The 26,361-nt window shown below is 40.3% G+C and overlaps 1 protein-coding gene and 1 long non-coding RNA gene across 4 annotated transcripts in view; one reads left to right on the forward strand and one right to left on the reverse strand.

The window, feature by feature from the left end:
• Window positions 1-26,361, forward strand: part of LOC145935779 (uncharacterized) — a 176,257-nt gene that overhangs the window by 97,289 nt on the left and 52,607 nt on the right. For all 3 annotated transcript variants that reach the window (XM_083037376.1, XM_083037374.1, XM_083037375.1), the window contains exon 5: window positions 15,810-15,923. The gene's annotated coding sequence lies outside the window, so the exon portion shown is untranslated. The remainder of the gene's footprint in view (window positions 1-15,809; window positions 15,924-26,361) is intronic.
• The window catches only part of LOC145935780 (uncharacterized), a 122,490-nt gene that overhangs the window by 42,678 nt on the left and 53,451 nt on the right, over window positions 1-26,361 (reverse strand). The gene's annotated exons all lie outside the window — the stretch shown is intronic.

The raw sequence follows: 26,361 nt of genomic DNA on the forward strand, positions 1-26,361 counted from the left end.
AACCGGACCTGCTACAGAGCGGGCAGTTAGATGGGATCGTATATACGACGATTCTCGAGTGCTCTCGATGATTGCTGAGAGTGCATGATTGCTATTTCGATGCGCTCTGCAATCACGTCGCTGATCAATCATCCTTACGCGTCCCGGACATCGGAGTAAGCAAAGAGAAAAATATATGTTTAACGAAGAGTCTAAAATTACAACGGTCTGAAATATGATGAAACTCTACATACAAAATAAGACTATACTAATTACTCTATTAATTTAATTTCTTGAGAGGAAATGATAAACGATATGTAATGTGCGATGAGACGCGAAATATAGAGGAGAGAATATGTAAGAGCGATAAAACACAGACGTGAATTATATCAGGCGGACTATCAGCAGAGATAGAACGCGAGCTAATTAATCATGAATATGGAGTGCGATATCGGGCGAGGAAATATAGCAAGTGATTATTCCAGCCGATAGACGAAGAAAGGACTCTGGCATAGATCATCGGACCGGGGATCGATCGGTTCCGATAGTAGTACATGCGGCCTGACGATTTGTCATCCGCATCGATGGCTACATGCTCGGTAACATTTGGCTGATTTTGCGGTTAAGAACGGTGATGCGGTATTAGTATGAGAGAATAGATGGATATATACAGACGGACTATTTCGTGTAACAAGATTGGCTGGGTTCGAGGATAACGCATTTCTGCATTGCGGAAAACTGCAGTTTTAGACAGTACGCGAATTTATGAGCGCGTTTGTTGCATTTCTCTTAATTTACATTTAATTTAATTATATATTTAATTATCCTATTATTATGATGTTTAATTTACATATGTATAATGTTTAAATATTAAAAATAATTTTTAATAATTCGCGTGTGGAAATTACATGAGAAGAATACGATACTATATTTAATTTCGTATATGCTTTAATATTGCATAAAACTTGAATACTATTATTTGAATACTTGAATACTATTCCAAACATCATACTCTTAAACGATAATTATTTAATTACAAATTGATATCGATACAAGGGCAAGAGTATCTCTCTCCGTGCTTTATTCACTGAAGCTCGTTACAAAGTTTAATCTAACTGTGACAGTTTGCCGTAGATGAGATCATGTAATCAGATGTACAATAGATTAATTAGATCTAGGTTTAGACTGAAGTCGCATTAGCTTTGGAACGCGTTTGTCTCAACTTTGGTATAAACAGGTCGCGAAACTTTTTAGAATACATTTGTTACACGAAGCGAAAAGTCTCCATTGGTCGAAATCACATTATCCGTGTTTTCCAGAATTTTTTATTATTATAAAGCGATACCGTTACAGCAATACCATAAAAATGAAATATAAGGAAAACATATATGCACTTGCATCTTGCTCTTGTAATTCAACAATAAAAATGACTTAGCTTTACCCATTACGCTTTATCGTTCTTTTACGGTCGTAAAATTTAATTTTATCCGAAGCTTTCGAGTCTATTTATGAGCGAATGTGCTTTAAGCGACTGAAAGACTGTCTTCATACATACATATATGTATTGTACATCGATAAACTCATCCTAGACATAGGGAATAGAAGGATTTCACTTCTCAATAGAATTTAACGTCGGGAGAAAAAGTACATTAAAACTCGTAGTTGTGCGAGTATAGTAATTAAAAATCTCTAGCTATGACTCTACACAGCTAATTTGCATTGCGTTTTAACGTTGATCGAGTTAAATTCGCGTGGAGTATCGTCGAAACAAAACCGAGGGAGTTACGCGGTTTTGTATTTCATATTTTTAAGCGAGAATAATAACCGATAACGAATATCCGATACATACATATACATATATGAGCGCGTGCGCGTGGACGAAGAGAATGCGAATCACGGAGTGGAATCGCGTGGAAAATCGTGTCGACATTGCTCAGGCAATTCCATTACGGTCGGCACGTCAATTCGATCGTGTCCTTTACCTGTTTTCTCTTGCCTTGCACCCCCCCTCTCTCCTTCTCTCTCTTTCGATCGCTCGATTTCCACGTTTCGCGCAAATGTGAGTTTTATGAATAGCGAATAAATGGTTTTGCTAATTGAACCGTAATCAAGGGTATTTTATAACGGGATAATAATTTTCAGTCTCGGCACTGCCCCCCCTCTCTCTCTCTCTCTGTTTTCTTTTTCTACTTTCTCTCTCTTTAGTTCTCTCTTTTTTTCTTTCTCTCTCTTTCTCCATTTTGCATGGATGAACGAAAGCGCAGCGTTGTTTTATGGTGCGGTATTATTTTCAGTAATTGCTGGAAAGATGTAATTAAATTAGTTACCTTCGGGCTATCTATCGGCGTGAAAATATGCGAGAATAACGGAGCTAGTGATCATTTTAAGTCGGCTTCATTTACCGCAGCTTCCAATTGATATCGAAAGAAAACAAAATGCTCGCAAATTTATTTCCTAAAATTATATTCTTATATTTTAAGAATATTAAAGATATAGGAATAATTAGAAGAGAGAAAAATTAGAAAACTTGAATAAGCCGCATTGCGCAATATTCTTAAATGATAATTTTTTATGTACGAGAGAAAATATATTTTACATATACATATATTGTTTCTAAATCACGATGCGACTACTTAACATGACATATGTATTGTAAAATGTATAATTTTTAAAATTTTTGTTTCAATATTCGCTTTCAAGTAAGTATATGTAGTCGGTTTATCGAAACGTATGTTATAAATCTCTCAATCTCTCATTTTTCGTTTCAATAAAAATATCTTTTCGCGAAACACGGCGCCGTCGTGACGTTCCATGCTTCGTGCACTTAACTTTATTTAACGGTTCGGAAGGAAATGGAGCGCGGAATACGAAGCTCGCCGCATCCGGGATTGAGCGTGTACCGGGTTCCGGTATCGGATCGCTGTGTTGTAACGGGGCGGTCTTGGAATTTGCTCGGCTGCTCAAAAAGAGAGGGAGGGAGAGAGAGAGAGAGAGATAGATCTCGTCGAGATAAGGGATTTTCCGATATTGATAAACGCTCGTCGAGGAAAGCCCGCTTCGGATAATCGAGAGCGCTCATTTCATACGTTATTAGACGCGGCGAGAGCGGTGGAAATTTTGACGTGAATATTATGCCCGGGGCTACCATTATTCGTGACAACGATTCTACGATCAAAGTTTTCCACGCGAACCCAATTGAGGCTTCCATCGCGGATGGAGAAGCCGCGTTCGCCGATTTCCCAATGCTCGTTGCTTTATCGCTCTGCGAAGCATCGAGTACAATCGCGATCAGTGAATCGTATACTACTCGAATTAATTACTCCAAAATTATATCGACGATCAATTCATACACACAAACACACAATAAGCCAGCTTATCGCCGAGACTTATCGCTCTCAGTTTATTATTAGATTCGCGAAAATCGAGCGATCCGACGATCGTTAAGCAATATACGCGGCGGATTTACGAGCTCTATCTATGGAGCGAGCTTTAAGAACGCTCCCTTCGGGATATGTGCGAGCTTCGAACAGCTTCGGACGGGGAGAGAGATCAGAGATCAGACGGAAGATCCCGAAAAGATTCCGTTCGCGGACGGAGCCCAACCGCGCTTCTTGTCATCATAAGGACGCTCCTGTGGGAAAATCCTGGCGAGATACGATATAGATACGCGCGTCGGGCAGGGTGCGAGATGAGCCTGGGCACGCGGCAGGAATAATATTAATCTCCGCCAGAACGAAGGGGGACGGCGTCAGTGAACCTTTCTCTCCTCTCTTTTCTCTCGCCCGGGCGTCGGGGAAGGTCGAAGGAAAGGACGACTTAGAAAGTGTGTTCGGAGACGCAAGGAAGAATATTGCTCCTGAGAATAGTTGCCGGGGATCGCGGGAGAGGGTAAGATAAGGTATCGATCGCGAGAGAGAGAGACTGATACGCAAAGACGGTAGAGAGATTCGTTGTCCTTATGCAGAACGAATCGAGACGAGCTGGTCGAGTCACACGCGGTTATATCTAGAGAAACGTGGTTATTGAAAGGCGCTTTATGGCTCTTGCTCGGTAATATCCAAGTTTTCGGCGACCCCGAGCGCGCGAATTTCATGCACCGCGGATGATTCAGAGAAACCATTTTCTATTTTCCATCGAAATTAAATGTTAAATGTTATCAACATCTGTGAAATATTCTTAGTCTCTTCGTGTAATATCGCAAATAAATTACGCGTTACAATGTTGTTTACGATGTTGTGAATGATTGTCGAATAAAATATAGGTATATAGGTGAGACGGAAGTAACCGGATGCTAAAATAAGGCGAATATGGAGGAGATATACGAATCGTAAATGTTTCGATCTCGCGAAGACAGAGATATTGAGCTTTTTATCTCTTGTATTTTCTGGAATGCGTCTCGAAGCAAAATACGTACAAGTACATACAGTCAATACAAGTGCAGTTTCTAATTTTATACAAAATGATATTATATCGAAACAAATTTTATTTTTAATAATTGAAAACTTATCGAGATATTAATTTTTTACGTAAAATATAACACAATATAGATATTAACGTGATATTGAGGATAATTGCAGAATTCATGTCTTATACATTTATTATCTATAATTCAGGACTTGGCAGAATTTAAGATATACATATACACAATCGCGAATATCAATGTCAAATTTAAGTTATGCTATGACAAATCGTATTGTACATTAGAAATTGCTTTAGTACTTTCGCAAATTCTCTTGGTTCTTACATCGCGAGATGAAATCGCCCCATGCGAGACGGGCTTATTAAAATGCCAATCCGAGGGAGAATGCGGGATCACTGGCCGCCAGCCAGTTCTCGAAATAATGCCGATTTGTAGTGGGCGCTGAGCTAGCTCTCTCGACTATTCAACTACAGTAGCAACCACAAAACCGACCACAATGGATGAATAACGAAGCCACCACTTTGCTCGTTACTCGGACCGGATATTGCGCATTTTATAGGCTCGCGAAACGTAATCTTATGTGTTAGATAAATTTTCGTTAAACGTTTTTAAGTAAGTAATTAGATCGTGAAAATGCCCGCCGAGTATAATGAAAGTTCTTTTATTAGGGTATCCCTGATTTTTTCAGCAAGTTGTACGCAACTTTCTTTTAAAAGGACTGGAAACTGTTTAAATAGCTTTCCGCAATATCGCGAACAAAGCACGCGAGCGGAGGTTTTTTCTTCTTCTCCTAAATCGCGTGTTTAAGTAGCACGAAAATTCGCGATGGAGAGAGTATTCGATATCCTCGGCGACCACAAAAGACCCGTAAATCGCGGTCGCGTAAATTCACGCGTGGCGGTTCTCTCTCGTTTCTCGTCGTCGCGCTTTTATCCGCGGGAAAACGGAGCGGCCGCGACCCTCCGTGAATGCGGGGCCGGAACAGGAAAGGAGAACGCGAAATGTGGAAGGAGGATAGGAAAACAAAGGAAAACGCCGTTAGTTCGGGCCTGGAAAACCGGGGCTAGAGGAGGAGATGGTGGCGGAATTCATACGAGAGAACCGAGAGTACGCGTTTTACGTTACGCGGAAATTCCGGAGTTCATTCCCGCACGAGTAAATCCGAGAACTCGATATCGGTGAATCGAAGCTCGTGGACTTGAGAGAGAAAGAGAGAGGTACGATTCGAGCACAAATGATGGAATTTACTATAATCCCTTTCGACGTGGCCGACGACCGATTATTAACCTGCGAGTCGCCGTGCGTGTGTTAATATAGTTTTATCCGGTGACGCGCGAATTTTGTCAAACTTTGTCGTGAATTTCTCGCAATCCGAGAATCGCTTTATATTTTATATTCTTTACGTCCCTTTTTTCCCGTACGATTTTTTACGGCTTATATAATTTTTGCAGATTATATACAATTTTAACAGTAGAATTATATTTGAAAAAAAAAGACTTCAACAGGAAGCAGAGAGAGAAAGAAATTCGTAGTAATTTAAATATATATTTTTTAATCAAAAATGTATACATGTGATGGAAGTTTAAATATTACGAAATAAAAATTGAATTTTGACATGATGTTTCACCCTGATAGCAACGTATAGAAAAAAGCTTCAGTGATATCGCAAAATCGCCTGAAAACTCGTAAAAGCGTCGGTTCGCGTTGATTTAACACACGCCGATTTCCTGGCGTCGCGTGCAGCCTTCTTGCACATGTAAGCGTTAATAATTCCCGTTATTGATGTATCGCGTGATGTCGTGCTCGTGGCTCATACACCATGCGTGGGATAGCTTGATTGGATTTTACCTGAATCAGAGGATTTTTTTCAAGTTTTGAAATAAGAACGATATGCATAAACTTTTTGATTAGAAACATGCGTCTATCGCGATATTTTTAGATGCTTTATCAAAGTTCTCTGATAAGGTAGAGTACAGATTATTCAACAAGAAGTAAATATATATTTCGCAAATATATTATAACTGCATAATGGAATATTATCCGTGAAGTCTTTCTTGAATTTTTAAAAATTATTTCTTTTTTCCTCACAGTCTCTATATTTCGAGGCAATTTTGCCGAAAGATAACTCTCGAAATAAAACTTTTTATCAGCCATCAGCCATTACTTGTGGATGACGATATAAATAAAACAATTTTTAATATTGTTTTACTCACGAAAATTCAATTCGGAGCGCAGAAACGATTTTAATATAGCTCGATGAATTTGCATTCACGGGACTTAATGACGTTGCGTCGTGCAATTACGAAACGAAAAATTCCGAGACTACGAAGTGGCACTGACCTTGATTGAGAAATGGAACCCGCTATCGGTAACGAACCAACGAAATTAATTCTCGGCTAATTGCGTCCGGCGTTCTCTCACGATAATATCTAATCGAGACCGTGGCCGTCCTTCGATAACGCGGAACGATTAAGCACGTGACATTCATGGTGCATACCGCAGTCTAACCGCGTTAATTACACTCCAGACGCGTGCTTTCCACATGCAGCGATTTCAATTAGGACTCGGACATAAATTCGAACAAATTGAGTGGTCTTATAACTCGGGCTATCGAGTTCCAAATTCTCGTGTTTTGAACAATTTCAACTGTTGGATCGATTCGCATGCCTGATGGTTCGATTGTTTAAAACACTTCAGACCTCAAGGAAAATTCGAGAAAGATCGATATTCATTGTATATAGATAAAAATAATCAACTTTTGTCTCTTCCCTTCATCGTCTAATTTTATTTTGCTGATTCCCTTTTGGAATAAGGTTTCAATTATTCAGACGTATATCCTCGGGCTCTAAAGATTTCAATGATTTAAAACGTTCGAATTACTCGATTGTTGGGTCATCAAATAGTTCCGAGCATTAATGTTTAATGTCAATTCGTTAGTCACGCTCTGGAGGAAACGAGATTCACGAGACGGAAACGCATGCGTACACGAGAGACCGTCTATAAACACAAGAATATAGCGGAACGTAAAATATAATTGATATATGAGGTTAGTAAGTGTTAGGACAGAAAGAAAATTATATATTACGTAGAGAGAACGTATGTATTGTTATATAACGTTTCGTAACGCAGGAAAAGGCACAGAAAATAAAATAAAACTTTATATTCGCGAGTACTTGTACGAGTTAAATTACAAGAACTTTGGATCGTCTACTCTTTTATTACATCTAGAGAGATGAAACGAAATGTTGAACTTGTCGACCAAGTGTAATTATATAGGACTTTGATTGGATCACTTGTTGCGTGGATCGCAATTCCAATTGCTCTATACAATATCGCACCCGTTTTCGTCAAGTTAGAGACCATGTGCGTAGGTTCTTTCCCTCGAATACAAGCCTGCGTGAGAGACACGTGAATCGATCGAGAGTCAGCCGTATTGTCTCTTGCGTTCGATGCGTTCGAGTATGCGTGAAAAATAGAGAGAGAGACGATACGGGAAAGAAGGAGAGAGGGAGAATGTATTCTTAGGCGGTCGACGAAATCGGCGAATAGCCGTTAGTCGGCGGTGCATAAATAACCGATGACGTCAGGTCAGGTACGTGGAATCGTGGGACGGGATTCTTCCTCTCGCCTCGTCCGGTGTCTCTCGAACGCTACATCGCGGCTAAAATTGCCGATCCAACACGAAAAGCTTTTCGAAATCACACATTTTACTCCGCGATGCTAAAATTCACGTTTGACATATATTTTGTTTATTAATTCTTCTTATCCCGCGCCACGTGCGCTTTTATGCTGGGAGATAAATCCAGTCGTTAAGTCGAGAGGCGCGTGACGAGGTATCGATTCGCCGAGAAATAAATATAATCGCTCGTCGAGCATTTTATTATGCAACGCGAGCGTGGGACGAGCATCCCCCGTCAATGTGGCGTATAATAAATCGAGCGTGGCATCTCTCTCTCTCTCTCGTCGCGACCTTTCGCCGGATTTATACGCGAAATCGGGAATATTGCCTTATAGAGCGGCGGACCGGCCGTGACGTGGATTCTTCGAGAGGGCAAAGAGCGGAGAGAACGCCGAGGACGGGTAACTTCTAACGAGCTGCGGAGCACCGTACGCGATTTTCGAGAGGGAAATATTCTCCGCTACCCGTGACTTCGCTCCCCGAGGGTCTGCTGCAACTCCGTTCCTATCCTTCCCCGCCTCTTTACTCCGATAACTTTTCTCCGTCGTTGAAGGAATGTCGGGACCGATCCAATCTTCCCTCTCACTGCGCCGTATCGTCCTCGTCTTTATTTCTATTATTTTCCTCTTTCCCTTTTCCTCGCGATCCACCGGCATACTTTGATTAGTATTTTTAATCGATTGATAAAATCCATAAAAGAAATAAAAAACGCATGTTTTTATTATCTATTATATAAGCACAATTACGATCAAATCGGAATCACAAATCAGAAATAAAGTTCGCTCGTGTTTATTATCAACAGAAATGATTTGTAATGTTTTTTTTTATATATGAATAATTATTGATTTTAAACGATGGATAATTAATACAAATCGTATGAATCATATTATTTATTTTTTCGACGAAACAATTTTACACTCGTATATATCTCGTAAATTTATTAACTATTTTTACACACAAGTTTTTCTCGCGAAATAATAAATCGATAAAAAAGTAAATCCTATATGAGAGAATACTCGTAAAGAGAAAATTTAATTTACGCAGAAAAGATGAAAACAAAGAGATGCAGAAAGCGGATAATAAAAATATGCGTTCCTTTTAATATTTTTCTCTGAAGAAAGAAAGTCTCTTTCTTTCGTGCGCGAATGTTACCATGTACGGGATTAACAGGCCGCGGTTCTTTGTAACTAGGATTACATTCGCGATATCATTCGATAAGTTTGCTTAATGGACGATCAACAGGAATCTCGTTGCCTGGGTGGTGGAGTTCCATTTCTAGCGCGAAACTTTTTAATTAAAAGAACAGGAACGCCGCGGGATATCTTCCGTGAGAAGTGGAGAAGTTCGCGAGAATATTCAGATATTCAAGCCACCGTAATACACTCTCTCTCTCAGGTGAATTTATTTACGAAGTATAAAAGCGAGGGAACAGCGTCGCGCGACGCGTCGTAAACGCGGACAAACATTCGTAATTCATACGTTTGTTGGCGCTCGTCGCGAAAATCGTACGTTGTTCACAATTTAACTTACCGCGGTCTAACAACACATATCGCTTTCATAAAAGTATCACGCTATTACCATATAAAGCGACAAGACAAGAGTCGCAGCAGATATTGTTATTCTTTCACCTCGTCTGCATATATATATATACTTGTAATCGTAATAAATAGTAAATGTGACGGAAAATATACGAATGTGTGGGAATTTTTTAATTTATTTCCATTAACGTGATTGAAGAGATATGAGAGATCGTTGAAGCGACTAAGAATTTAATGGCTTTTAACATAACAAATTTCGTCGAATATTCACGCACGGCTTACGCCAGAGATATAGCGATCGTATCACTGTGTATCGATGACAATTGAGAGCCTTTGGTCGCGTAACGAAAATAAATCGATATCGAATCTCACGCCTGAAATAAATGTACTAGCTGGCGCTACGGCAGTAAACGGGCAACTAATTTGTGTTCGAGCCGCGGAGTAATTAACGCCGGCCACCGGCCGCAGCGTGTTCTCTCTTGACGCCGATAAATTCGATGATGTTTTATCACTCCGCTCGCGGCCGCGACAATGCGGCGTAAATTTGTAAATTTATCACTCCGGCTCAGTATAAATTGTTTCCCTTTCGTTCTGCCGGTGAATTATTGCATTGTGTCTTTTTAGCGTGTGCCGAGATAGTCTTTAACTGATTTTAAATGACATCTTTAAAGTGTCTCTAATTTTTTTTATCTAACAATAATGATCGCGCATTTATATAAAAAAAAGGTGTAATTCTATTTAAAGAATTTCTTTATGTAAATAATCTCAAAAAAAAAAATTTTTTTTTTGACATTTTCGAATATATTATTTTACACAAAGTTATTAGGATGTCGTAAATCCGTGAGGATGGGAACATAATTGAATCATTTCCCTTCAGATTGGCTCTTTTTCACATAGCGCTTCGTACTGACGACGATGGTAACGAGGTCAACCGTATTTACACGCGTAACCTATTAAGTATTACCTAACAGCATAGGCGTGCGAGAGTTGGGAATAGAGCGGCAGATGCGAGGTCTGGTGATGTCATATGTTCGATGTTTTCCAAGTTCGTGGGCAACGAACGCGTGCGTGTGTCGGCTGTTGTACGTGTTACGCGTTAATAACGCACGTTTCGAAAGTACCACGAGGAAGTGTCGTTAACGTTAGACATGTAGATGAAGTAACGCAAGGCGCAATGACGTACAAATTCGTGATACATATTTATTCTTGGAAAACAGAATTTGGCGATCAATTGTGGCGATCGATATTAATATCGGATGATTGAAAAGTCGCTTCATAAATATAACATTGAGTTGAAATTGTCGCGGAATGATTTTTAATGACTTTGTGTCTTACTGCATGTATTTACATATTTAAACCAAGTGCTGGAATTTTATTCGACCATAACTTTGTTTTTAAGATTTTGATAGATATAAAGATAGAAGATTGAGGAGAATAAATTCGCAACATATATAACAATTTCTGACAATTGTTATATACGACGGTGTAATTTCTGCAGTATTCTTTTCTCCATATGCTACATGTACGTATGTGGCACATATTCCAGTAATTTCAAACGTATTTGACGTTGCTCGCAAACTTTTGATTTACGGTCTCTCGAGAGACCCGGTCATCGTCGTCGAACGAGAGTTAAAGAACGTTCCGTTGCTCGCGGACTCACGAGACCGAGTTTTCCGTCACTCGTCGAAATCTTTTTTACCCTCCTCGAGGAATTTATCCGTGAATCGACAAACGCCAGAGTGTCTCTCGACTGTTTACGATTCAGCTTGGCCGCGTATCAAACGGAGTAATCGTAAATCCCGTAGAGTGTCTGTCCTGATTCTCCGCAGTAGCGGAACCAATTGGCGAGAACCGACTCTTTTCGTCGTATACGCGTGGTTTGTTATCGTCGAGTTGAGATTTGTGCGGAATCGCCGCTTCTCGTCGTTAACTAAAGACCGTAATACGGCCGGCTAATTCGGATGGTCGATGTATATTTTCTCGGAAATCCTTCAAAGGGACTGTGCCTCTCGCTTTCTCTCTCTGTACCGGCAGGTGGGTCAATTAACGAGCCGAAGGGGGTCTTGTTGACCGTTCTCTATCCCCTCGAAGTTTCCAATGACGAACGATGAAACGATGTAACTACGAATCTCTAATTGCTGTAACGATGCCGGGACGTCCCCCGTTGCGGATGAATGCACGCGCAAGTAGCTTAAATAATTCCGTTTTCCTAAACTGTGCTTTTTCTTTTACTAGTAAGAAATCCCTGCTTTTTATGACGACGAGAGAACCGCTGTTAAAAATGCGAACAAAATATATGGTATCTCATAACGCTGACTCTCGGGAATTCTAAATATCGATATCTGTTCTCGATTTATTAATTAGTCTAAAAGTTCGCATGCGTTAAAATATTTAGCCGGTCAAGAATCTCTAACTCGATTTTGACGAACTTAATTATAATGCAGACGATTTTGATTTCCAATATTGGAACAATTGTAAGTAAGACTACTAATAACTTTGCGAATAAGCGGACCAATGTTTTCGCGCTGAACTTTAGCAATTAATCGAGCGCGGCGAAAGAACGGGTTGGATGGAAGTAGGTGGCTAAAAGCGGCCGCGACTGTTTCGCCCCTCCAAAACTCCGTCGACCCTTCCCGTTAACCTCTCCCTTGCAATATTTCATCTCACTTTCTCATTTACTTCCGTTTATCCACCACGTGCGTTCTCGCACGTTAAATTACGTTCGCATCGATCCAACGAAAACTCAACAAGCGTATAAAAAAAATTGTAATCGCAGAAATTAAAAACCTGAGGGATCATTAATTTTTTTAATGATATTAATTTATTTGGAAAAAATGCAGAGGAGAGTGTTCTTTGTATACGTTACATCTACCTCGCACGTTGACATAAAAAAATTGCAATTGTAGAAATTAAAGACTTGAGATCATTAATTTTTAAAATGATATTAATTTATTTGGAAAAAATGCAGAGGAGGGAATTCTTTATATTTTCTTTGTGTGTTACACGACAAATGTTTGAGTAAAAAATAATCGAATTTTGTTTTCCGCGCCGGTTTCCGCGAGCGTTTCTTTCTCAAACGAAAAGCGATTTTTAGACGCGCGGATTTAGAAAAGTCGTCGTCGAAACGGAGGTGGTTCGTCGCACTTTGCGCTAGAGGCTGAGTCAGCGAACCAACTCCGAGGACATTTAAATTTATTTGAGGATAGCGTCGCGCGCGAACGCCGCACAGTCGTGAAAAATAACGGGAAAACGAATGAAATTGCGTTATTGTGACGCGCGCGCGGGAGAAAGATGTTTTTTTTCCTCTCCTTGACAGCACAATCATCGTCATTTTTTTTTTTATTACGCTCGCGCGTTTAATTTAATTGACTCGTTCGATATGATTCAATTTTCCACGAACGAAACGATGCGAGTCACGATCACGGATCTCACGATGTGCATGTCGTTTTCCATAATTTCGCTGGAGAGAGAGAGGAAGAGACTTGTTAGTTTACACAAACAGTATGTAGAGTATAGTCGGATCAATATTTGGAAGCTCGATGCCGAAATATGTGTTATACGTTCCTCAATTGGTGATTATTATCTAATGGACTCGGTATTGACTCTTTCGTAATTATGATTGAATAATTGATAATCGTATTCCCCTCGTTCTTTTCGCATTTCGACATTAATGAAGGTAACTTGTGATTTTCGCGCAAGAGATGCGTGACATAAATAAATGAAATAAGATACGAAGGAAATAATTGTTAGAAAATTACTTTGCTGTTGGAAAAAATTTTACGAAATACAACATATAGTAAAGAGGGAGAAATTATTCGACCCTCCCTAATTGCAATCTCGATTGGTTTATTAAGGCATTATGTTGTCGTAGAGCTCCGCGAGCGCAATTTACCAAACTCTAAGTCGACAGATTCGCGTGGAATGGAATCTGATCGGTTATTTATGCCGGTAATGATTGGGGTCCGCTGGTAGTAACGATGTTTGTTGAAAGAACGTACTTATTTGCGTCTATTACAGTTCACGGGCGATATTTCCAGTGCACGCGCGCGCGGTCCGTTCTTGTAATAAGATTTATCGGGCCGTAGGCAGCACCGTGGATGTGTATCTCGCGCGGTCTGGTTTTGGTTAATAACACAGCAGGTCGGGACGGAGGCAGATACAAATTGCGAACGTGAAGCCGACGTGGCGAGACAGAGACGGAGAGAGAGCGAACTTGCGCGAACAATGGAGCCAATGGATGCCCGAGCAGGCGCAGTGTGAGATTGTGTGTTGTGTGTCGGGCGTTCTGGAAAAATGTGAACGGAACGGTTTGCTCCGGGGAAGAGTTGGGGGAGTTCAAATACACGGTAACGGACTGACGCTGACAAGTTTGCAATCGATAATCCTATAAATCCGCCGTCTTCTCGCGTTCGAGCGCGAGATAAATCGATGGCGCTCCTGCCGTTTGCGTTTTATGTTTCGCGGTCTCTTTTCACTAATCGTCCCCTTCGCGCGAAATTATTTTCGCCATTTCACTCGGGGTGTCAACCGGCCGAAACTTTATTGTTTCGAAAGAGTTTTCGACGCGCCGCGTGAAACGCGCTATTTTTCAACTTTTGTCCATTTTGCACGTTTTATTATTTTTTTTTATTTTACTACCGAATATAAAGCGTAACGCTTCGTATAAAGAGAATAATACTTGAAAAAATTAGAAGCTTAATTATCTAAGAATATTCCTCGATCGATCATTTCGCCGATGCGTTTACCTTGCTCGTGTTCCTTCGCGGAAGAAGTGTGGGATCCTAAGGATGAATCGATGCGAGCTTAATTAAGATAATAGCCGCGCGCGTCATCGTCTAATTAATACACAGAGAGCTCTCTCTCTCCGCAAACGTCAAGCCGATTCTTATCATTGATAAGGATGTCAGTTGACAAAAAAATGGACAAACGCGGGATGCTTATCGCCGGGCGGGTTATTAAGTCATTTCGCGTCGGCGGCGTCTGGCAATGGAAGAGGAGCATCATCTTGCCGCGAAGAAAAGCTGTAACAGGGATTATACGAGCTCGGGGTACCGCTCGGCCGCGTCTTAATAGCTTCATTCGATCGCGAAGGGCCGTGGGGTAATTGATGGCCCTTCATTGTGTCCCGCCGCGAAGAGCAACGCCTCGGCAGGCGCGGCAATAAGGGCCGATGTCCTTCTCGCTCTCTGGAGGAGGAAGAGGGGATGGGAAATTACCCTTTCGTCCGTTATTAATGGTTTCGCAAGCGCCATCCTGGCAATAAGGAGCCGGCAACAAGCCGAATTCCCGACACGTACACATTCCGGCTTAGCCGTGTGTATATTATGCTTCTTTGCCACGCGACTCAGCTACGCCTTCGACAAACGCCCGTATAACAATTAAACGCGACGCATTTTCCTGCCAGCGGCGCCTGGAAATCCTTCTAAATACCGATGTAGTCCTATATTGATAAACGAGAAGTCGTTCGATTTTAATTTTTAATTTTTTTAACAAATGCTTTATTATTTTAGACACGAAACGTTTGTCGTCAATTTTTGCATAAGTAACATTATTTTTTTTTCTTATTGTAAAACTGTCATTTTATCATTTGTGCCTCGTCGTCGCCCTTTGGAAACGAGACAAAGACAGAAAGCGGCTCGATATATAAATAATTTATCTCGGAAGCGGTTTCGCGAGACGTGACGCAACGCGGCGACGACGTTGACGATGTGCGTTGCATGAAATATGAAATCCAATATAAACTTTTCGAGCATCATCACCTGACCACACTATTCGGGTCGCGTCTACAACAATGTCTCGCGCGAAATAGCGCAATCCTTTAACCCTCTAATCAACCAGCTTTCTTTCTCTCTCTCTCTCTCTTTATAACATTAAGGGCCAATTTCACCAACGTCGGTTAACTTTAATCTTCGGTTAAACTATATCTTTTCAGATACGTTCTTAAAAAGAGACAAAGATATAATTTAACTGGAGGTTAAAGTTAATCGACGTTGGTGAAATTGGCCCTAAGTAGTCGATTAAAATTCATTAATCGAATCTCCCGGAAATCACACACGCAAGTAAGCAGGCGCTTTAATCTTGTTTACGAAAAAATCCATTATATTTGGCGCGCGATTGAATAAATTACGAGGCGTACCGCAACTTGACGAGCGTGAAACTCATTTCGCCCTCTTTTTCTGCTTCTTTTTTCCAGGATGCAGAGACAAAGCCGGCGTAGCTCGGAGGTGGAGGTTGCGCTTATGCGCCCTGTAAGCACAGCTGGCTAATAGCCTCGGAGCCCGTCCCCGACACCCTGCAGCCACACCAGGTAGGGATCTCTCTACTTGTATATATATATGTATATGTAGGCCTTAAAGCCTGCCGTTTGCCTCTCTCTCGTGTTTTACTGCGCGAAATCAGGATCGCGCCGCCGCGTGTATACGTATTCTCGCGAGCGTGAAAACGCCCGTGTGTTGCACGCGAGGCGGCAATTAACTGTTAATTCTTTCGTCCGAAAGGAATTAGGAAGCGTTCTTCGAAGTAAGGTGACCGTGACGAGAAAATTATTGGCGTTCGATATTCGTTAATGTGAAATATGTACTTGCTATTAACCTCTCGTGCTTGCAAGACAATTGAGTCGTAAATCGATGGTTTGAATTCCAACTCTTCCGGATTTATCGGAAAATATTTTAAAAATAAGCTACTCTGGATATTCTATCCTCTATCCCTTTAAAAAATATTTTTTTTATTAGATTTTGAGGCATTTCTTATGTCTGTATCTCGAGGCAACTTTTGTCTAGATACGATAGAATTTCTTAATCTCTTTTTCAAGATTATGAATTTAAATAACACAATTGTTGTCTTTTGTTGCTATATTGTCACAAAAGAAATTACAAAAATGCCAGTGTCACACAATAACGGAGAGAAATACAAATAGGCTCATTTACATTATAATATCGTTTAGTTAACAATGAGTATACTTTCCTCTGGAGTTTTTATAGTTTCATTGTGCTCTGGGTCATTTGTAAATGTGCGATAAAAAAAATCATGCAGCAGTTTCTAATTACCGAATTAATTATTCGAGAGATATTATGAAAATAGAGACATTATGCAAACGGTTTTCTTTAATACTAATAGACATTTATTTTTAACATTACGAGATTCGACTTGTCCCATTATTTGTTATACGCGTATTAAAAATTACTCCCTTCTTGGGAAATATTATTTTAAAAAAGAAACTCTGTTTACTTTTATTTTCAATATTTTCCGTATGAAATACATAAATTCGCGTTTAAAAGCGCGCGATGCTATCTTATATTTGTTATTTTAATTTGAATCATACATCGAATCATATATTTGTTATTTTAATTCGAAGCAACTCGTGCTTGCGACGCGTTCGATCGCGTTTATATGTATGTACACAAGTACATTGCATCGGTATATAGAGAGAAACCGCGAATCGCGAAGCGATAAAAAATAAATAAGGGATGAGAGAGAAAAAAAAAAAGAGAAACACAAACGGTATATTCTTTCGGCGGACACAACCGACCAAGTACATCTATCTCGAAACTATGCGGACGCGCGCGCGGAAATCGCGCACGTAAATTGCATAATGCAAATCAGCGTCGTTCCGGACGAAAGCTCCGCGGGGGAAAAAGGATCCATCAAAATTCATGGTCGCTCGCTATATATATATATATGTATATGCCGGTGGATAAAGCGGAGCTGTCTCGCGTAAACGCAACGACCGTTTCTTGCAACTGCATTTTTCGGCAAGCTGCAACCCGAATCGCCGCGTCGGGAATTGCCGGTACTGAATGGACGGAGAGAGACGCAACTCTCCGTATATTTTCTCTGGGGAACAGACGGGCGACAAAGTTTTATCCGCCGTCGTCGTAGATATACACGCGTCCGGAGACGTCATTTTTCTCGATGCGCACTCTCCGTCTCCCTCTCCTCCACGCATTTTCCCCCCGTTTCAGAAAAGTGCCAGCGAGATGCATTTATTCATGTTTCATCGTTTTTCTTTTATCGCACCTCAAGCGCTGTCACGAGAACCGGAAATTCTTCTCTCCCGTATATATCTCATTCGCTCGTGAACGAGTATTCATATCTACGCGGATATACGTTAAATAAATATCGCGTTTTGATCCGCGAAAACAGACGGATCAATCGATGAATCCGTGTGTCACGTGCGTTATTCCGCGATTCGTAATCTGCCGTAATTCGGCGTAATTTATCCGACGGTATTCCGTTTGTGATAATACGGTAATCTTCTCCGCGGATTGCTCGGCGAATTAATAGTATTAGTATTTTATTTAAGGCAAATAAACAGGCTTATTGCTGTAGCATCGTATGTAAAAGATACAGGGCGCAGATCGTGCATGTATAATATATACATATACAAATATACATGTATTCTTCGGGGTGTGTGAAGTTGGTACTCCTATATGTTATGCTATCATAGTTCTGTTAAGAATTCTTGATAATTTTTAGAAATAGTTTCTGTCATTACGATAACGAAAATCAGTTTCAAAAAATAGAGGTGCCAACTTCACATTTTTTTACACATCGAGTTCCAATTGTTTTGAGCAGAGTTTTAAGGTTCTTTTAAATAGTTATATATAGTTCCTGATTATTTTTTGAAAGAGTTCTGCAATTTTTAGATAAAAAAAAAGATATTTCTAAAATATCTTCGATATTGAAAGTATGTTTTTTTTATCTCTATAAAAATTGCAAACCTTGCCGATCCGCGAAAGGACGAGTGTATTAATTAGCGTCTTTGGTGGTTAATTATCGTATAAATCCGATCGCGTCGCACGTACCAATATCGTAATCGCGATAGCTAAAACCCGGGCGTCGCCGCGCGTCGCGAACGAAAAAAAATAACGCGAATGCAAGTGTTTCGAAACTTCTACGAGAAGGAGGCCCGGGGAGGCATCGGGCAACAAAGGAGCAACCGTGAGGTGAGTAAATTTAAATTGTTTAATAGTTACATATAGTTCCTGATTATTTTTTTGAAAGAGTTTTGCAATTTTTATAGAGATAAAAAAACATACTTTTAATATCGAAGATATTTTAGAAATATCTCTTTTTTTATCTAAAAATTGCAGAATTCTTTCAAAAAATAATCAGGAACTATATAACTATTTAAAAGAACCTTAAAACTCTGCTCAAAACTATTGGAACTCGATGTGTAAAAAAATGTGAAGTTGGCACCCCTATTTTTTGAAACTGATTTTCGTTATCGTAATGACCGGAACTATTTCTAAAAATTATCAAGAACTCTTCCTATGGTTCTAAATAACTCAGAACTCTTAACAGAACTATGATAGCATAACATATAGGGGTGCCAACTTTACACACCCTATTCTTCGACCATAGCAATAATAACGATAAGCTGTGCACTATCGTTAAGCCGTTTAATCGAAATTTTCTCCATTCGGAGGGATTAAATTCCTTTCTGGAATTAATTGGATTTTCGGAAATTCTTGCTCGCGAGAGATTCGCGCCAGACTCACTCGGTGTGAGTTTTCTGCATTTCGTCGAAATTTCCGCGAGCACATTTGTCATTGCTTAGCAAAATTTACCATTATCAGACAACCTATCCTCGGCGCCGGATAAGGATATTTCGTCCGGGACTTCCGGAATTCTGCCAATAAAAGGCCGCGCGGTGGGCGATATACCTTTTTCCGCTTTCCCGGCGCGATCGACTCGTGCAAAATTGCACGGGAAAAACTCTGGTAATAAGTCGTCGGGATTGCAGACCCCGACGGATTCTTCTCTATTGCGCCCACGTCTCGAACGGACGCACGTGCCGATTCGCTCGCACGTGTTCGAATGTTGGATAAATCTTTCTCCGGAAATCAAAGCACATTTAGGATAAGAGCGAGAAGAGAGATCTGACTTCGGTGATAATACGCTCAATCACCGATAATATATTTCGCGATTATTATTGTCAATTAATAATAGATGACAGCAAAAATATATATATATATATATTTTTTTTTTTGTGAAATCTTTTCGCATTTTAGCGATTATGTCCAAAGCTGTACGCAGATCGGATTTTATAAGACTAATCGTATACTGCCGCATTCGATCATCGCGCGCGAATACCGGGGGAACGTATCCAATTTCGCGAGAAATCCCCGATAAACACGTCCACGGTGCGCGATCGAGTTGGCGGTATCGAGTATCGAGAGCGACCTTAGAATTTCGCGTAGAAGCAGCCCACGTTTTCGTGCGCGAGGAAGACCGATATGCGACCGAACGAATGAAGGAGACAGTAGAGAGTCGGAGCTATGTAAGCGATTCTACTTTGCATGAATATTCAATATCGAGGGCCGTGATTTTGCAAGCCGCCTACTCTTTATCGAAACTTTCTCGTCGCTCGACACCGTCATCGATAACCGTTCGTGAAAGGAATTTTTTTTCTCACGCTTCTATCGAGAGAGCCGCGATACGTTTATACCTCTCCCCACCTTTGCTTATTTATTTCTGTATTTATTATTCTTATTGTTTGCTTTATTGTCAATTACATATTAATTCCAAGCGTAAAATTAATGATTTTTTTTATTGTTAAGAAATTCGCGTTATAAATGCGTCATACATTACCATGAAAGGAATTTTTTTCGTTATTTTATTATATCAAAAATATTGATATATTTATTGTTTGCTTATGCATTATTTACTTAGAGTTGATTGTCTGTTTGATCGTAAATTATATTAATTCCGTATATAAAATATTGACAAAATCGATCTGCTCTTCCATTATTATTATAATCAAATTTTCATTATCCATGTAGAGCGTCGATTGAATCGCTAAAAAAAATCGTCGACACGATTTTGAAAATTGCACAAATCGATCGTGAACTGTTATTTCAATTGTTACTTTCGCGATTGCAATTTAATTATACACGATTTTTTCCCTATTTCTTCCTCCATGTCTCTCTTTTATCTCAATTTTTCAAAAACTGCTGGTTTTTATGTCGGTTGATGTATGTCGATTAAAAATTTGCGCCACTAAATCAAGCGATGATAAAACGCCGTGTCAGGACGCGTCGTGCTTTTTTAAACTGCTTTCTATACGTGCTCGCGTAATGCATTTATTTGCCGGACACAGTGACATAGCTATAAAATTTACGAGCTCTTACGTTAAACTCTATTTCTCGATTCCTCGTTTATTTTTTTATAAACAGAGCCGTCCGAAATTAAATATGCACGTTGGACTAAGCCAACTCGCACGCAATTAACATAATTAAGCTGATGAGATTATTCTATCATATATGCATAATAATAATGAAATGGGATAATATGTGAAAAGATTCTGGCTTCGACTTCATCTAGGAAAAGGAAGGGAAAAATTTGGAGATTCGGTACATTTTTTCGGGTTTCCACGAAAATTTTCTCTCATTAAGAGATAGTCTCTCTGTAGGTTACGCAAAATTCTCCGAGATTTTCAATTGTGTCGATACGCGGGGAAGGGAACGGAAGGACATGTCAGTTGCAGCGATCGTATAGGAGTTTTTGTGAGCGTGCTTGCGGAGGCTGGCTGCAATGGAAATTCGGTCCTGGTGTCGATCGCTTGCAGCTAAACCGAGTTTATCTACACGCACATTCTCGGTCGCACCCGCCGGCCGTATTAGCAACAATCGACGATAAACCGCACCGATAAACGCGCCCGTTGAACGGACGTGTGGTCGACGCGGCGTAACGAAACGCGCTCTCGATGAAACGCACTGTGAGATGAGAATTTTTTTCCCCTACCTCTCTCGAATCCTTTTTATAACGTGACTACGCTTTGACGATAATGTTTCGCGTTTCTAAGAGGGTTGTTCAACCTTTTCTCCATAGAAGATATGAAGTAAGATTGATCTCTTCCCTTGGAGAGAGATAAATGCAAGTTGATTTTTACTAGAGACAAAGTTGAAAGTCTTTTTAGATAATTTTAGGAATATTTATGAAATTCAGTCTTGGATATTTCGTTATGTTTGCAATAAAGGATTAATTACTGGTCGCTTGGCAATAATCCGGTAACGAATCGATAAGCGATAACACAGGTAATTCACATCGTTGTTAGACGCGGCCGCGGGCTCAAGGGCTTTTGATATCGATGACGCATTTGCTCGAATACGGGTCGAATCGTACGTGTTCGTGGACGGGCCGTAATTATTTGCGTCACCAGAACCGTAAATCACCATCACTCGCCGGCGACGTGTGATCGGATTAAAAGCGCTAAACTCGGCCTGCGGGTCCCGCGGTCATGAATTTTTTTCTCTCGCCTTTCGCTATGAAATCTATTTCGCCCGCCGCCCCCCGAAACTCGTGATGGAAGATGACGCATTCGCGTACGACGACGGATTGCGTTATTTATCGCACAAATTCGGACGACGAGTGGAAATATAACGCGAGACTCGCCGCCGTGGAATGTGGCTAAATAATAATGATTGTGATTTATTCGGGACGTTTATTATCATTTCGCGTTGGATTGATATTTCTGTATTTCTAAATATATACGACAGCAATCTACATACATCCTGCGTTAATTAACGAATCTAATTGCGCTATAAAATGTCTTTTATTCCATTATTTTATATATGTATATATAAAAGAGAGAGAAAGAGAGAGAGAATAAGTATGGGGGCTTAGCGACCTTTCATTGACGCGCCGTAAATCCAGATAATCAGAGAACAACGGAAAGAGTTCCGCTTGTTTCACTTGAACGACGTGCCGAGAGGGAAAGGATTTACTCGTACGTTTTATGTCTTTAAAAAAAACGGAAAAAAAGCATTTATTTACGAGCGCCAATTGTGACGAAACGATCTGATGGCCCGTAAATCCATCCGCCGAGTAATAACGAGTCGGACTACGTCTGCAGACGATCATCCGGCCTCTCTCGTTCCCGCTCGCTTTCTTCTCTCGACTCGCGCCCATCGTTCGATGGGGAACGTATAATCGATTCTCGTCGTTTTCATTCGCCTCGTGACAACGTCCGCGTTACAATTGACATATTATCTCGACACTTTCATCCCCGCAGTTTGCTCGTTTCTTCGATTCCCTTCTGCTCTCTCCTGAATCGAACGACTTTTCAAAAGAGACAATGTATTGAGATCGAGAAATAAAAACAAAATTTATCTAAGGAAGAAATTAATTTAATAGTTTATAAAAGTTAGACGGAGTGTTGTGCGCAAGCGCTTTTATATATAAACAAATGCGCAGCGGTAATTTATATATAAATATTTATATATACGTATCCCCTACATATGCGTTTCGTGAAAAGAAAGAGTTTTCATTTACTGCTTACGCATCTTGTATTTCTGCCGCGAAAAATTTACATTTAAATTGTTTATGAGTCGCTCATTATTTATGAGTCATAACTCATTTTCGTAATTATTCTTTCCTCGCGGAAGGAGAGTTCGAGCACAAGTTTTCGCGCGGTAAACTCTATATCGACACGCTCTAGCCTTTTCTGTATATTATACTACCCCGCACCGTGAGAGACCGGTGGTGAAACTCGTAATTAGATAAGCAGCCGGAAGCGAAATTTTGGCGTTCCGTGCGAAAACGCACGAGACACGCGCGGAGACACGGCTATCACGCAGAGGAATAACCGGGGGGACGTATAGCGACCGTATGTATAAATTCAAATCACTCGTTGCACCATAAAGCGGCGCGTGAATATTCATCGACCCTCTGGTCTGGATTACCGCTCCCCTCGTCCCTCCGGACATGTGTTAGGTACACGAGACGGAAAGGCGAATCGGGGGTAGGTTAAGGCTCTGGTTAAGGTTCATTTATACTGCAACATTTCGACAAATTCTTCAGATGTTTCGAAAACCTTAGGAATTTGCTCAACTAGAATTGTCGTATATATATACGAGATGCAAGAATACGTTTTTCTCTTCGTTGCACATGTTTTTTTAAATGTGTTTAAATTTTCGTAAATATTATGAGATATTTTTAAATTTCCGACAGATTTTTTTTTTCGCTTTTCGCGTATCCTCGATAATTCGTGAATTAAATTCGATTGTATAAAAGCATGACATTCTTCCTTTGTTCCCATTTGCATAAGTTGCGTATTATCGTCCGGCAAAAGGTGTGTTTATGAGGCGAATTGCTTCTCTCTCAAGTTACTTCTCTGCTGGTAAATATTTATTACCGCAAAGCTCGCTGACGAAAAGTGACTGCGCAGCAAAACCGCATCGACCCGAGAAGATTCGGTATTATTATCCTTGAGATTAAATCGCGCTTTTGCTAATCTGCCGGATCTCTGACATCTCTGCGAATGTACGACGATTGGCATTATAATTGGATTTCATGAAAAGGAGTACCTTGACTTTTAACATTTAATGAGAAAAAAAGTTCAGACATTTTATTTACATTATTACGCCATGATTTTAATGTCTAAATCGGTTATGAAAATTCATTTGTAATATAAAGTTTATTTAGGAAGAGAGAACTATACATATTAGAATGTAATAAAAATAAATATTAAATATAAAATATAACATCTGACGAAGATGTACTAGAAAACAATTTTATATTTGTATTATTTTAATACTATTCTCTTACATTTAATCGAAATAAGAATGAGAAACGCATATCGAATTTTTTAATTACATTTCGCGCTTTCGAAAATTGCCTCGAAAATAATTTTTTTAAAAATTATTGTTATGAGAATACACGCATTTTGTGCGCAACGATGCAAAATATCAAAGCAAATAATAAAAAACAAGCAGGATATCCTATGCGCGCTAAAGTTTTTCGCAACTAGAAGAAGGAGATGTAACTGTGCATTCTCTCTCGCACTAATGCGGGAACACAATGTTTCCCACTGGTTGGTTCGCGCGGGTTAAGCCAGAATGCGGTGAATCGGCCTTAACACGACCGCCGTGTATCGTCGTACTGTATCGTGGCGGAGAGTGCCGTTCTTGCGCAGCGAAACCGGTTTTGCCGAGAGCGGCGAGTCCCCGCACTCTCGCACGTTTGCGTTTACGATAAGCGCGTCGCGTCTCTAGTCGACGAACGTGCGCGAACGCTGTGTTATCATTGTCGCTATTAATTTGCGGCAGATTAATGGTCAGCGAATGCACGACACTTAAACGACCGTTGGAACGATCGTTGATCGTTTGACCGATAATAATCATTCCGTTTAGGTCTTTTATTACCGGATAATGCGTGTAAATTCCGCGGCATTAATAATAATTTAAAGTTGATTATAGAATTCATTAATTATTAATAGAATAATAATATTAACATAAATCATACTGAATATGTTATAAGACGTGACACGTTATTATTTAATCATGGAGTCGATAATATAAAAATTAGTATTCGCGAAAAGCGGAAACCTGTTGGCGTAAAAACAGATCTTTCGAGTTGAAAGAATATGGAATTTAATTTTGGACGGGATAAATAGTTGAAGAAATAATAAATGGCTTTCTCTTTTTTGCGATGCAGTATCTATATAGAGTCAATTAAATTTTATCGAACTTGAATGTTCATCTTGTGGCGGGTTCGCGTTCCTCGGAAGACGGCGCGAACATGGAATTTGGAAAAAAAAATTCCGCAACGCGAGGGTGATTTACTCAGTGGCGAGGGAAAATGATCGCTGCAATAAATCTGAACGAATCTCGAGACCGGATCTGTAAGCGAGAGCGTATGCAAATAAGATTCTCAGCGGCTTCTCTTGAGCGTGTTAAAAATCTCCGGGCACTTTTCTTCGTCTACCTCGAAACATGGATCTTTGAAATTGAGTCGACACACGAGAGAGAGTCCTTCTGCAATCCGCAGAGGCTTCGATCTTTTCCATTTTCTTCCTGCTCTAACGATGCCTTCGAAGACTTGGTTGCACTTTATTTTCGCGCATCGGGAAACCATTCTACGAAAGCGAGAACACAACGAATCTCGGAAGAGAAACGAGATGACCGTAGACGTGGAAGAAAAATTGATAAGAAACGCGATATCGTTAATGGCAGTGTACTATTAATCGTTTTCCAGACGTATTGGAAAACCAATTGGGGCAGAACGAACGAAAGGAAGAAACGTAAAGTTTTTAACGACGTCGAGAGAGATCGCGTCCCTCGGAATGTTTCAAATGCAATCGCTCTTTTCGCGAACGATCGAATTCTTCAAGTTTTGCAAATGCACTTGAGCAAATAGATAGAGATCCGCGGAGAAGAGCTCTCTCTCTTCAGAATTATGCGCAATACCTTATTAATTTTAATTGACTTTATCGTCGCTGTACTCGATATGTCGAAAGTCCGCGAGAGTTTCGCAGTTGCCGAGACTATAACAATTCAACAATCTAGCAAGAATGCAGTAGCGAGGAAATGAACGGAATTGAATCGCCGATAAATATTTCATCGGATCCCTGAACGGATCTCTCTCTCTCTCTCTCTCTCCTTCTCCTTTCGCAACCGACTTGAAGTCTTACAGGAGTTTCGAGACGACACACGCGGACGATAATCGAAATCAATTTGCAGCTCTCGTGACATTAATTTCCATTAAAGTCGTTCGTGGAAACGGGTCGGTTAACAAAGCCCGGCGATTGATCGGGAAATCCCGAGTACAAACTCCGAGAGAGCATGCAATACACTTCGACGTTCTGTTTTCCCATGCGATTCGCGAGGGCGAGAGAGGCAGAGAGGGATTTTACAGTCCTCCGCTCCCTTCCTCCCTTCCCTCGAAGCGTGCGCGTGGAAATAAACTTTTTGAAACTGCGAGTTTATCGAAACTCTCTCCCTCTCTCTTTCTCTCCGCGTTCC

This window comes from Prenolepis imparis, unplaced genomic scaffold (assembly GCF_030444845.1).
Source record: "Prenolepis imparis isolate NDT839.2.m4 unplaced genomic scaffold, iyPreImpa1.0 SCAF_5, whole genome shotgun sequence".
Lineage (NCBI taxonomy): Eukaryota > Metazoa > Arthropoda > Insecta > Hymenoptera > Formicidae > Prenolepis > Prenolepis imparis.